Raw genomic sequence first — 12347 nt, forward strand, 5'->3', positions numbered from 1 at the left:
GGAAAAAGTCTTATCAGCGTTGAGCAAGGTGATAGTAATAGAGCACAACATTTTTCTATGAGCTTCCTAATGGTCATGGCAAAGAGAGAAGTCTGACTCTCTTTAATGAAAGGAAGCCTGTCTGCTCATAATGAGAGAAGTACTACTTCTCTGACTCTATCCCATTAAAAGAATAAAAAAATAATAATAAAAGAAATAAACAACAGGAGGTAGAAGGCAAATTACATAGGGACATTGGACATTTAGTGTCTTCAGTGTATCTTAATAATTGCTGCTAGAAACTGGCAGCGTCCATTGGCATCCCACTTATTCAAGGGTGACTTTTCAGTGGGAATATTTAGCTATATGGTATGGACACGTGGGGGTCGGAAGGCCTCTCTGCCCTCTCCACTCACATCCCCAACCCCCATTTATTTGGGATTAGTGTAGACACTGTTGTCAAACTATGGTCTCCAGGCCAATACCAGCCCACCTCCTGTTTTTGTAAATAAAGTCTTATGGGAACAACAGCCCACCTATTTATGTATCTCTTCAGCTACTTTCAAGCTACAGTGACAGAGGTGAGTAACAGGAACCACATAACCTGTAAAATCTAAGATATTCAACACCTGGCCCTTTACAGAAAAGGTTTACCAATCCCTGGTCTAGACAAGGACCTGAAAAGTCTGTCCTTAAAACTAAGAATTACCTGCTTAAATTAATTACCTGGAAGAGGTAATGAACTAAATCATTACTAGCCATTAAGAACTTTGTGTAAATGCTTCATTGTCTAAATATTTTTTTAAGACTTATTTATTTATTTTGAGAGAGTGAGAATGAGAGAGAGAGAGAGAGAGAGAGTACATGAGAGGGGGGAGGGTTAGAGGGAGAAGCAGGCTCCTCGCTGAGCAGGGAGCCCGATGTGGGACTAGATCTCAGGACTCCAGGATCATGACCTGAGCCGAAGGCAGTTGCTTAACCAACTGAGCCACCCAGACGCCCTGTCTAAATATTTTTGTATGCCAGCTAACTGATTGAAAAGAATGGAGGGAATGGAGCTCAGGACAAGTAAGTTTTGCTTGGGAAGACAGTAGGGTAGATAAATCTGGCTGAGGTTTCATCGTGGAAGGATCAGGAGGACCAGCAGGTAGCAAGATGGTAGGGGTGAGGGGAAAGGGTGACGTGAGACGTGGTTTAGAGAAAGGAAATCCTGTGAAAGGGAGGATGAAGATGCTCCTCCTTTCTATATTTTACCTAAGAACAACCCTGTAGACTCTATCATTTTTCTCAGTTCCCCAGGTAGCACAGGGTAGCTTCTTCGCGGTCCATTTACTGTAAGTTGCCTAAAGAGAGAAAATCGGGCTAATAACCACAGGGAGCGCATAATGAATGGGGAGACTTTAGGGTTCAACATGGGCTCATATATCACATTCTGCTTATCTTTAAAACATATATGTAAAATATAGCCCCAAATACTAGTGGAACTAGGACAATGTTATTTATTTTTATTCTACCTCAGGTCTAGTCCTCGTACCTCTGTTAAATTTGTAAAATTCACAGAAGAAGCAAATGAAACTGAAAATATAAAATGAGACCTAAAGGGCGTTTTTAACTTATATTTTTATGTACTTTACACTTTGAAAAATTGGGGTGTGATGTTCCTCTTCTCCAAAAGGGCCAGTAAGTCGACAGAACTTTTAAGGAAATCTATCTAAACTCTGTCTCTCTATTAGAGACCTTTTTGTCTTCATACTCAGTTGATTTAAAATGTGTGAAATATACAGGGTCACTTTCTATATCTAATTCGGGAGGGAGACAAGCTTCAACTCAAGCATATATATTTTGAATATCATGGGCATATTTATTATATTTTGCCTAACAAAACTTTTTATTGAAATGGATTTTCCCCATAATGTGAAAATCCCTCTTTTAAAAAATTACTCTCCTTTTTAGCACTTATAAAAAAAATCCACTACAGTTTTAATGAATCCAGAATTTGGTAATTAAAAAGAAAAGGAAGAAGGCAGCTCTGACATAGAACATTTTAGTCAAAAAGAAATGTGATTTCGAGCTCCTCCTGCTTGAATTATGTTAGCTGCTGGGGAAATAGAAGTCTGAGAAATTAGCTATTCTTTCAAGGTTTCTCAAAGCAACAAGGAAAACCAAGCCAATGGAATTAAAACTAGAAAATCAGTCATTGCTGAATTGTGTAACACCTACTGTAAGTTTAGTAGAAAATCTAGATGGTAGAAATTGATTTTGGATAAATCAGTTGGAAAAATATATGGAGGACTCAAGGCTAAGCATCACGATTAATAATAGAAATACACTAATAAAAGGTGAATATTAATGATTTGTGTAATCCGCCCATTATAGAAAAATGGATAAACCCCCTCAGAAGTAAATTAAATAATAAATATTATATTTATCAAAAATGTTTTATTAATGAAGATAATTTGAAAATATGGGAAAGAGCAAAATACTGAATATTGTTTTATATGTTCAATTTTTAAACAAAAGAGATGCCCTCTTTGATTCTTGGAAATACAAACTTCAGGTGACATGAAAACAAGGTCATTTCTTGGACACTATGCCTAGAACATGCTTTGCTGCTATATGGCTGATCTCATTTTATAGTGTTAGTAATCTGCTGCTTGAGGCAGAGGTTTTATTGTTGTTTTGTTTTATTCACTTCTATATCCTCAGGGCCTAGAACAGTCCCTGGCACGGAGTAGGTGCTCAATAAATATTTGTTGAATGAATCAAGGCAGGAGTGGGTGTAAGATGAAAACTGTATGAAATAAAGCTGTTATAGAAATGCAATGAAGGTAGATGGACAGTTCTTTTCTTCAATGAAATATCCCTCTTTCCAATAATATCATTTTTCCAGGCATGCAGCATATATTGGTGGAGACTGAAGAAGGTATTATCCACTGCCTCATAAACACTTAAAAAAAAATGTGGACTGATGAGCATATAAGCTACTGGTTTTTAATTCGATGCTTAATCCAGTGGTCTATATATTATCCAACAAACTAGCTGTACTGAGTTACGAAATTTCATGCTTGAAATTTGGTGTCCAAAAGGAATTTTTTTGGGGGGGCGCCTGGGTGGCTCAGTCAGTTAAGGGCCTGCTTTTGGCTCAGGTCATGATCTCAGCGTCCCAGGATCGAGCCCGCATCGGGCTCCCTGATCAGCGGGGAGTCTGCTTCTCCCTCTCCCTCTGCCTGCAGCTCGCCCCTGCCTGTGCTCTCTCTCTATCAAATAAGTAAATACAATCTTAAAAAAAAAAGAATTTTTTTTCCAAATCTGACACTTTTTTGACTTCATTAACAGTAGAAAATAAAAATAATAGGGTTAAGTTTTGGAATTGCATTCACTCTGCTTTTATTGAGGTAAAATTGGTATATAACATTATGTATATGTACAATTCAAATATTATAATTTGACATTTGTGTACAGTACACAGTGATCACTGCCATAAGCCTAGCTACTACCCATCACCTTAGAACTGAGTGTTTTTGCCCATTTCACCCACTGCCCCCACCCCATTCTGCTCTGGTAACCACCAGTCTGTTCTCTGTGTCCACGATTCTGTTTTTTATTTGATTTGATTTGTTTGTTTGTTTTGTTTCTTTAGATTTCACATGTAAATGAATGTGGTGTTTGTCTTTCTTTGATTTATTTCAGTTAGCACAATACTCTCTAGGTCTATCCATATTGTTGTAAATGGCAAGATTTTCTTCTTTTTTATGGCTGAGTTGTATTCCAGTGTGTGTGTGTGTGTGTGTGTGTGTGTGTGCGCGCACAAACACCTGTGTACACACACACACACATATACATGTGGGTGTTTATATGTATCCATTCATCCATCCATCCATTGCCTCATCTGTCCATTCATTCCACTTAAGTTGTTTCTGTATCTTGACTATTGTAAATAATGTTGCAGTGAACATTGTGGTGATTGCATCTCTTCTGAATTAGTGTTTGGATAAATACCTCAAAGTGGAAAAGCTGAATCATATGGGAGTTCTATTTTTAATTCTTTGAGGAGTCTTCATACCATTTTCTGGAGTGAATGTACCAACTTACATTCCTACCAACAGTGTGTGAGGGATCCTTTTTCTCCACATCTTACCAGGACTTTTTATCTTCTTGATGATAACCATTCTAACAGGTGTGAAGTGATATTTCATTGTGGTTTTGATTTCCATTTCCCTTATAATTAGTGTTGTTAAACATCTTTCATATCCTTGAAGCATGTGTCTTCAGATCCTCTGTTAATATATCACATTGATTTGTGGATATTGGACCATCCTTGTGTCTCTGGAATAAATCCCATTTGATCATAACATATGATCCTTTAAATAAATTGTTTAATTTGGTTTGTGAATATTTTATGGGGAATTTTTGTGTCTATTTTCATCAGGGATATTGGACTATAATTTTCTTTTTTTGTGGTATCCTTGTCTGGTTTTGAATCAGGGTAATTCTGGGCTCCTAAAATGAGTTTGGAAATAAAATTTCTTGGAAGAGTTTGAAAAGGGTAGTTATTAAAGCTTCTTTGAATGTTTGGTATAATTCACCAGTGAAGCTGTCCAGTCCTGGACTTTTTCTTGTTGGAAGGCTTTTGATTAGTGATTCGATCTCCTTGTTAGTAATTGGTCTGTTCAGATTTGCTATTTCTTCATGATTCAGTCTTGAAAGATTGTACGTTTCTAGGAATTTATCCATTTCTTCTAGGTAGTCCAATTTGTTGGTGCATAATTATTTGTATTAGTCTATTATATTTCTTTGTATTTTTGTGGTGTCAGTTGTAACTTCTCTTTCATTTCTGACCTCTCTCTTTTTTTCTTGGTGAGTCTAGCTAACAGTTTGTCAATTTTGTTTATCTTTCAAAGAATCAGCTCTTAGTTTCATTGATATTTTCTAATGATTTTTATTCTCTATTTCACTTATTTATGTCTGATCTTTGTCATTTCATTCCTTCTATTAACTTTGGGCTTCTTTTGTTTAAGGTTCTTTAGGTGTAAAGTTAGCTTGCTTGAAATTTTTTCTTGTTTCTTGAGATAGGCCTGTATCACTATAAATTTCCCTCTTCAAACTGCTTTTGCTGCAGCCCGTAGATTTTGGACTGTTGTATTTACATTTTAATTATTTTCAGGTACTTTCTGATTTCTCCACTGACCCACTGGTGGTTCAGTGGCATATTGCTTAATCTCCACATATTTGTGTTTTTTTCCAGTTTTCTTCCTATAATTGATTTCTGGTTTCATACCATTGTGGTCACAAAACATGATTGATATGATTTCAGCCTTTTTAAAAATTTATTGAGACTTGGGGCTCCTGGGTGGCTCAGTCAGTTGAGCATCCAACTCTTGGTTTCAGCTTAGGTCATGATCTCAGGGTCATGGGATCGAGCCCCATGTCTGGCTCCACACTCAGCAGGGAGTCTGCTTGGGATTCTCTTTCTCCCTCTGCCCCTGCCCCCGCTCTTGTGCTCTCTCTGTCAAATTAATAAACAAATCTTTTAAAAAGTTTCTTGAGACTTATTTTGCAGCCTAGCGATATGACCCACCCTGGAGAATGTTCCATGTGAACCAGAGAGGAAAGTGTATTCTGCCGTTTTTAGGTGGAATGTTCTGTAGATACCTACTAAGTCCCTCTGGTCTAATGTGTCACTTAAAGATAATGTTTGCTTAACTCATTTTCTATCTGGATGATCTACCCATTGATATAAGTGGGGTATTAAAGTTCCCTAGTATTATTGTATTGCTATCATTTTCTCCTTTTAGGTCTATTAATATTTGCTTTATATATTTAGGTGCTCTCATGTTGGGATAGACATTTAGAAACATTAGATCTTCTTGTTAGATTGACCCCTTTATCATTATGTAATGCCCTTTTTTGTTTTTTATTACAGTCTTTGTTTTAAAGTCTATTTTGTCTGACATAAGTATATGCCAGCTTTCTTTTTGTTTTGGTCAGTTTGAAATGTCTTTTTCCATCCTCTCACTTTCAGTCTGCGTGTCCTCAGATCTGAAGTAACTCTAGTAGGAAACATATAGATGGGTCTTATTTTTCCACCCGTTCTGTCCTCTGAATGGAGAATTTAGTCCATTTACATCTAAAGAAATTATGGATAGGTATGTACTTATTGCCATATTGGTGATTGTTTTTTAGCTGTTTTTGTAGGTTTTCTCTGTTCCTTTCTTCTCTTGTTCACTTCTCTTGTGGTTTGGTGAGTTTCTTTAGTGTTATGTTTGATTCCTTTCACATTGTCTTTTGTCTATATACTATAGATTTTTGCTTTGTGGTTACCATGAGGTTCACATATAACATCTTGTGTACATAACAGTCTATTTTAAGTTAGTGACACCTTAAACTTGAATGCATTCTAAGAACTACATATTTTTATTCTCTTTACTATGTATTCTGTTTTTGATGTAATGTTTTGTATCTTTGAATTTTCTGTATCCCTTAACTAATTATTATGGATATAGTTAATTTTACTAGTTTCGTTTAACCTTTATATAACCTTTATTATATATTTACTTTTATCAGTGAGATTTTTACTTGCATATCTTTTCTTAGCATGAGTTAGTAACCTTTTTTTTTTTTCTGGCTAAAAAAAAGTCCCTTTAACATTTCTTATAAGATAAGTTTAGTGATGATAAACTTTTTTAGTTTCTGCTTGTCTGGAAAATGTTTTTATCTCTCCTTCAATTCTGAAGGATAAACTTACTGGGTAGAGTATCCTTGGTTGGAAATGTTTTCCTTTGAGCATTTTGTAGATATCATGCCACTGCTTCCTGCCCTGCAAAGTTTCTCCTGAAAAATCAGCTGATGCTCTTATGGGAGTTGGTTTTCTCTTGCTGCTTTTAAGGTACTTTCTTTATCTTTAACTTTTGACATTTTAATATAATATGTCTTTATGTGGATCTCTTTGGGTTCATCTTATTTGGAACTGTCTGTGCTTTCTGGACCTAGATGTCTGTTTTCTTCCCCAGGTCAAGGGCATTTTCAGCTATTATATCTTCAGATAAGTTACTTACCCCTTTCTCTCTCTCTCCCCATTCTGGGACCCCCCCCCTTATAATGCAGATGCTATTCTTCTTGATGTTCTGATATTCTTATTGATATTCTTCTTCAGATCCCGTAAACTTTTTTCATTTTAAGTTCTTAAAATTTTTATTTTAAATTTTAAATTCTTTGTTTCTTTTCATGGCTCTGACTGGATGAGTTCCACTGTCCTGTCTCCAGCTTGCTGATCTGTTCTATTTTATCCAGTCTGCTTTTGATCCCCTCTAGTGTATTTTTTAATTCAGTGATTGTATTCTTCAGCTCAGTGGCTTCTGTTTGGTACTTTCCTACATATTCTATCTCTTTGTCAAAGTTCTTACTGTGTTCATCCATTCTTCTCCTAAGTTTAGTAGGCATTTTTATAACCGTTACTTTTAATTTTTTATCAGGGAAATTACTTATTTTCATTTCATTAATGTCTTCTGTGAGATTTTGTCTTGTTATGTTGTTTAAACATATTTACCCATCTTCACATTTTGCCTGCCTCTCTGTTTGTTTTTATGTTCTAGGTGAGACAGCTATATATCCCAGTTTTGTTTTGTTTTGTTTTGTTTTGTTTTTTTGAGAAAGAGAGAGTGAGCAAGCATATGAGCACCGGGGGAAGGGCAGAAGGAGAGGGAGAGAGAATCCTAAGCAGGCTCCATGCCCAGCTTGGAGCCCAATGTGGGGCTCAATCGCACAACCCTGAGACCATGACCTGAGCCAAAATCAAGAGTCAGATGCTTAAAGTGACTGAGCCACCCAGAGTCCCTACTTCTCCCAGTCTTGAAGCAGTGGTTTTGTGTAGGAGATGAACTTTATTGTTCAAAGTTGCCTTCGCTTTTGGTTGTTCCTTGGACCTTTATGATTGTCTAATAATCTGATTTGTTCTTGATAGGTCCCAGCTGTTGAAGGTGTGCCAAGACCTGTCAGTGTTCCAAAGGGAAGGGACTCAGAAACTGCCTCGTTTCAAGCTAATTGTAAAGCAGTCCCTCAGACAGCAGCTTTCAGTTATGTAAGTGTATACATTCTTATGGGTCTGTGATCATAAACACTGCTGACTTCCAGACCACAGATCTGGAGGTGTTCCCTGGGTGACAGTTGCAAAAATGGTGGCTTTATGTGTGTATAAACTCCTATCTGGGAGGTGTCAGTGAACTGTGGCAAGGCCAAGGCAGGGCATTAATATGGTGTCTCTCTGTCCCTGTGTCCTGGGGGCACTTCTCTAGCCTATGGATGCATCACAAACCTAAAGCCTGCCTTTCACTCTCGGGAATGGTGGCTTACCAAAGACCATCTTTCCTATTGTTTCAGGCCCATAGGGCCCAGAAACACAATCCTTCCTGGCCAGCAGAGCCAGGCATTTAAGGGGCATCCCCCGTGTGGTTTGTGCATGCCTGCTGGCTGTGGTAGAGTGGTGTGCAGGGCCAGGGAACTTGGTCAGACTGACTGACCAGGCATGCAGGGGTGAGGTGCACCCACCAGAGCTAGCAGACAAGATGGGGGTGCAAAATGGAGCTTGTCAGTGCCTCCCTCCCTGGAGAGTTCCAGCAAGTTCCTGCCTCTCTGGAAGATGCTTTCAGATGAACAAATCAATTTCCTTCACAGATGGTCGAGGTGCCTTTCAAATTGTTGCTTTTGACTGGGTGGGTCCTGAGGTGAGTGGGTCTGTATGTGAACCCTCTAAGAGTCGATTATCTGTTTCCTCTAGCCCTGCAGCTTTCTTGGAAGTAAGCCCCATTTCTATTCAAGGGTAGTTGCTTTGGGGGCTCATCTCTCCACTGCACCTCCCAAGGGTTGGGGGACCTGATGTGGGGCACAAATTCTCATTCTTCAGGGACAGGCTGTGTACTCTGAGATCCCTCCTGACTGTGGATTGCTGTGCCTGGGTGGAGTTTCTTGAGAGACCACATCTCTGTCTCTCCTACCTGTCTGCATGTAGCCTTTTTATCCTTTGCAGTATAGGTGTTGTTCAGCTAGCTTTCAGGTTCTTTTCCAGAGGAAATTGTTCCATATATGTCTGTAGACTTGTTGTGTTTGTGGGAGGAGCTAAAGTTCAAGTTCCTTCTATGCTTCTATGTTAAACCCGTCCACATTCACTATATTTTTAATCTCCATTCACAAAAATATGAAATAAAAGCTTTCAACCTTCACTTTTTTAATATGAAGGCTGGGAAATATTATTTGGAAGGAGTACTAAGGATTATACTTTAACAACGGGAAATTGACAAACCAAAAGGAGAAAGTATTGACTGTAAAATATCATGCACAGGAATGAAGGGAAAACAGAACTCAGCACTGAAAATGTGTTTAAGGCAAAGAATGCAGCATACTCAATGTACCCTGCACACCTACACCCTGATGCTTGACGAGACATTTTTACTTCTTTATTCCTAGTAGGAACAAAGGCGTGGAAGTTACTCATAATAGCAACTATTCCTAATCAGAGAAGAAAGAACTAGAAAAGCAATTTAGATGCCCATGTTACTTGTACTATTTGGTGATTTGATTTTTATAAATGCATTTCCTTAAAAAATGCAGAAATTCATTTCTCGTTGTTTAAGGCTTAGAAAACCAAAACCTTAATTCAAGCAATATCCTTGTCAGTGGAGGGAAAATAGAAAATAAAAATGATTGTAAGGAAAACAATATTTTACAAAGTCTATTTTTCTCCCTTAAAATTAGCCAAGCATTCAAAATAACTGGCAAGCTGAAGGATGAATAAGATATATTTAATTGAAAGGCTTTTGTAATCTTTATAGCTATTTATATACACAGAAGTATCAAGAGTTATTTACTTAAACCCTATGTGATATTAAAAATCTTACCCCTTTGGCAAGTTACCCGATTAAGAAATGTGAATTTTACTGTATGTAACATTCTTCTCAGGATGTCAACCATGATTCTTGCCACAAGCTCCCAAATGGGTCAAAGTCAAGGATTTCTATCTCATGAAAAACGTACAAAACTGAGTTTCAAAATATTCATGTCAATTGGGTGCAGTACAAGCTGTATCTTATGCCGCAGACATTCCATTAAAATGTTTTGGTATCAGGATCCCTTTTTTCCATTTCTCTATTTCTATTTTAAAATAAGGAGATTCAATTAATGCATTTCAGTAAACCACAAAAATAGTACCTATTCATATTAAGACCTTGGGAGTTTCAAAAACTATAATAGCTTTTCTCTTTAGTTTTCTCTCTAAGGTTTCCTTTTTTTCTTCTTAAATGAAGTGTTATGTGATCAAAATAAGAAGACTTCCATGAACTTCGTCTAGAAATATTAACCAGCTAGAAGAGCTGTCTGACCATTTTAGAAATATGCAGAATATGAAGATGTCACTTAAAATGTACATGCATTTGGGATATGCAAAGAAAAGTAATACACAGCAATGATATCTTTGATCACGGAAAGAACTTAGAAATAGGAGAACTGTGTCGAGGATGGTTATCATCAGCCCATTTTCTATTCCCTGTGCACAAATCATTTCATGCATTCTACAAACCAAGCCCCGATGTTGGGCTTCAAAAGCAATTTCAGCAGCAAAATAAGGTGCTTTTCTTCAATTTTCAAGCCATTTGTACGAGGTTAGTGTTGTTTACCCACCTGGTACACTGATATTTACATACCCCTTTAAAGAAAATTGGTAGGTATGATTTATGGAGTACTGTAAGAGCACAATTTTCCATGTAGTGCACCTAATCTGAAAGGGCACTTGCAAAGGTCACTCTGGCCATACAAATACCAAGTCTTCTCTTTGGAATAAGTTAGGATATTCATTTTTCTTGGAAAATGTCAGCGGTACCCTACTCCAGGGGTTAGTTTATGCAGATAAATGCGTAAGCCTTTAATCTTAGAGCAAAAATACTCTACACAAATGTAAAAGCAGTCCATCTATCACTGTTAAGACCTGTAATTTGTTTTTATTTAAATCTCAAGCCAGGGTGGAGTGGGCAACAGGACCGTTAACACGGTATCTCACACATAAGCCAAGATCAAGGCACATGAATATGCTTTGACTCTCAACCCAGGTGGCTGGCACACCGCGTGGCTCCCACAGCCAGGACTACTGTTCTCAGCTCCTCTGTGCACTTGCTCCTTCTGCAGCTAGAGGCATCCTGTCCAATTCCATTCACGGGAGATTGTCAGATAACTTTCCACTCCCCACCTGCGTTTTCTCTGCCTGTGAGAAAGCACTAGGCAAAATTCAGGTGAATGAAACGTTATTCTTCCTGTGTTTGAAACTTAAGGGTTCACTTTCCTCAAGGAGGGAAAAACCACCAAATTTTATCCTTTCCGAATTTGTTTTCTTTTCTCCAAAGAATGGTCATATTTAGAGAAAATCTCTGACTTTCCCCGTACCTACTCATCCACAATCCTGAGATTTTTACACTTGCAACTGACAAGAGAAACTGAATAGTCACGTGTATGGAATATATGTTGGCACATTTGTGTCCTTTTGCCTTCTTTTCATGCTATATACAAGCTGTTCTTGAAATGTAAGCTTTAGCCCAAATCAGAGTTGTCTGAAGACCACTTCCTAATATTAAATGTAGCAGACATGAATGGAAGATAACCTATTATTATGAAATGTTTGCCTTTATTTCTATAAAGTGAGGAAAGGGTGGGAATTCAGAAAGAGATACTGTGACTTTTTCCTCTGATAAGACTGTGCAAATGAGCATTTGGAGTTTATGAGAAGCAAATGGGCAGCAGAGCGTGATCCCTGGAGCTTGAACCAACAGCAGACATTGATTTTGCCATCTCAATATTGTCCGAGTGGAAAGAGATTACAACCATCTATGCAATGGATTCCCTTTTGAGAATGTGGATATCAATGTGGAGAAGCAACAGAACACGGTGATAATAGGTGACATCACTTTATGTTTTTCACGGAGAGAAAATGCAAACATACACCACCTGTATGGATTCAGGCATCATCCTAAAAATAGCTTTAAGGATTTAAGTGGATTTGGTAATGTGATCAACGTACATTAGTACTTCTTGTGGTAACCTGAGCTCAATGATATTAAGTGCATTTTAAATATCAAGATTTCAAAAAGACCATCACTGGGTTTAGGGACCTGAAAGAAAATTATATTGTGTCAATAGTAAAGAACCTCTAATCGTCAGGTGATAAAGTTAAGCCCAAATTCTCCAGTTCATCTAGTCAAACATTTTAGTGAAAGGAGTGCACCAAATTTCTAAAACGTGTCATACTCCAATCTGTAGACCCTGGCCAAACTTCCAAATTGTGGAAGAAAACTGTAAGTCAGCAGGCGTAATGGGGATTGTACAGATGCATT

This window comes from Callorhinus ursinus, unplaced genomic scaffold (genome assembly GCF_003265705.2).
Source record: "Callorhinus ursinus isolate GAN/ISIS: 27379988/994484 unplaced genomic scaffold, GSC_fseal_2.0 scaffold47, whole genome shotgun sequence".
NCBI lineage: Eukaryota > Metazoa > Chordata > Mammalia > Carnivora > Otariidae > Callorhinus > Callorhinus ursinus.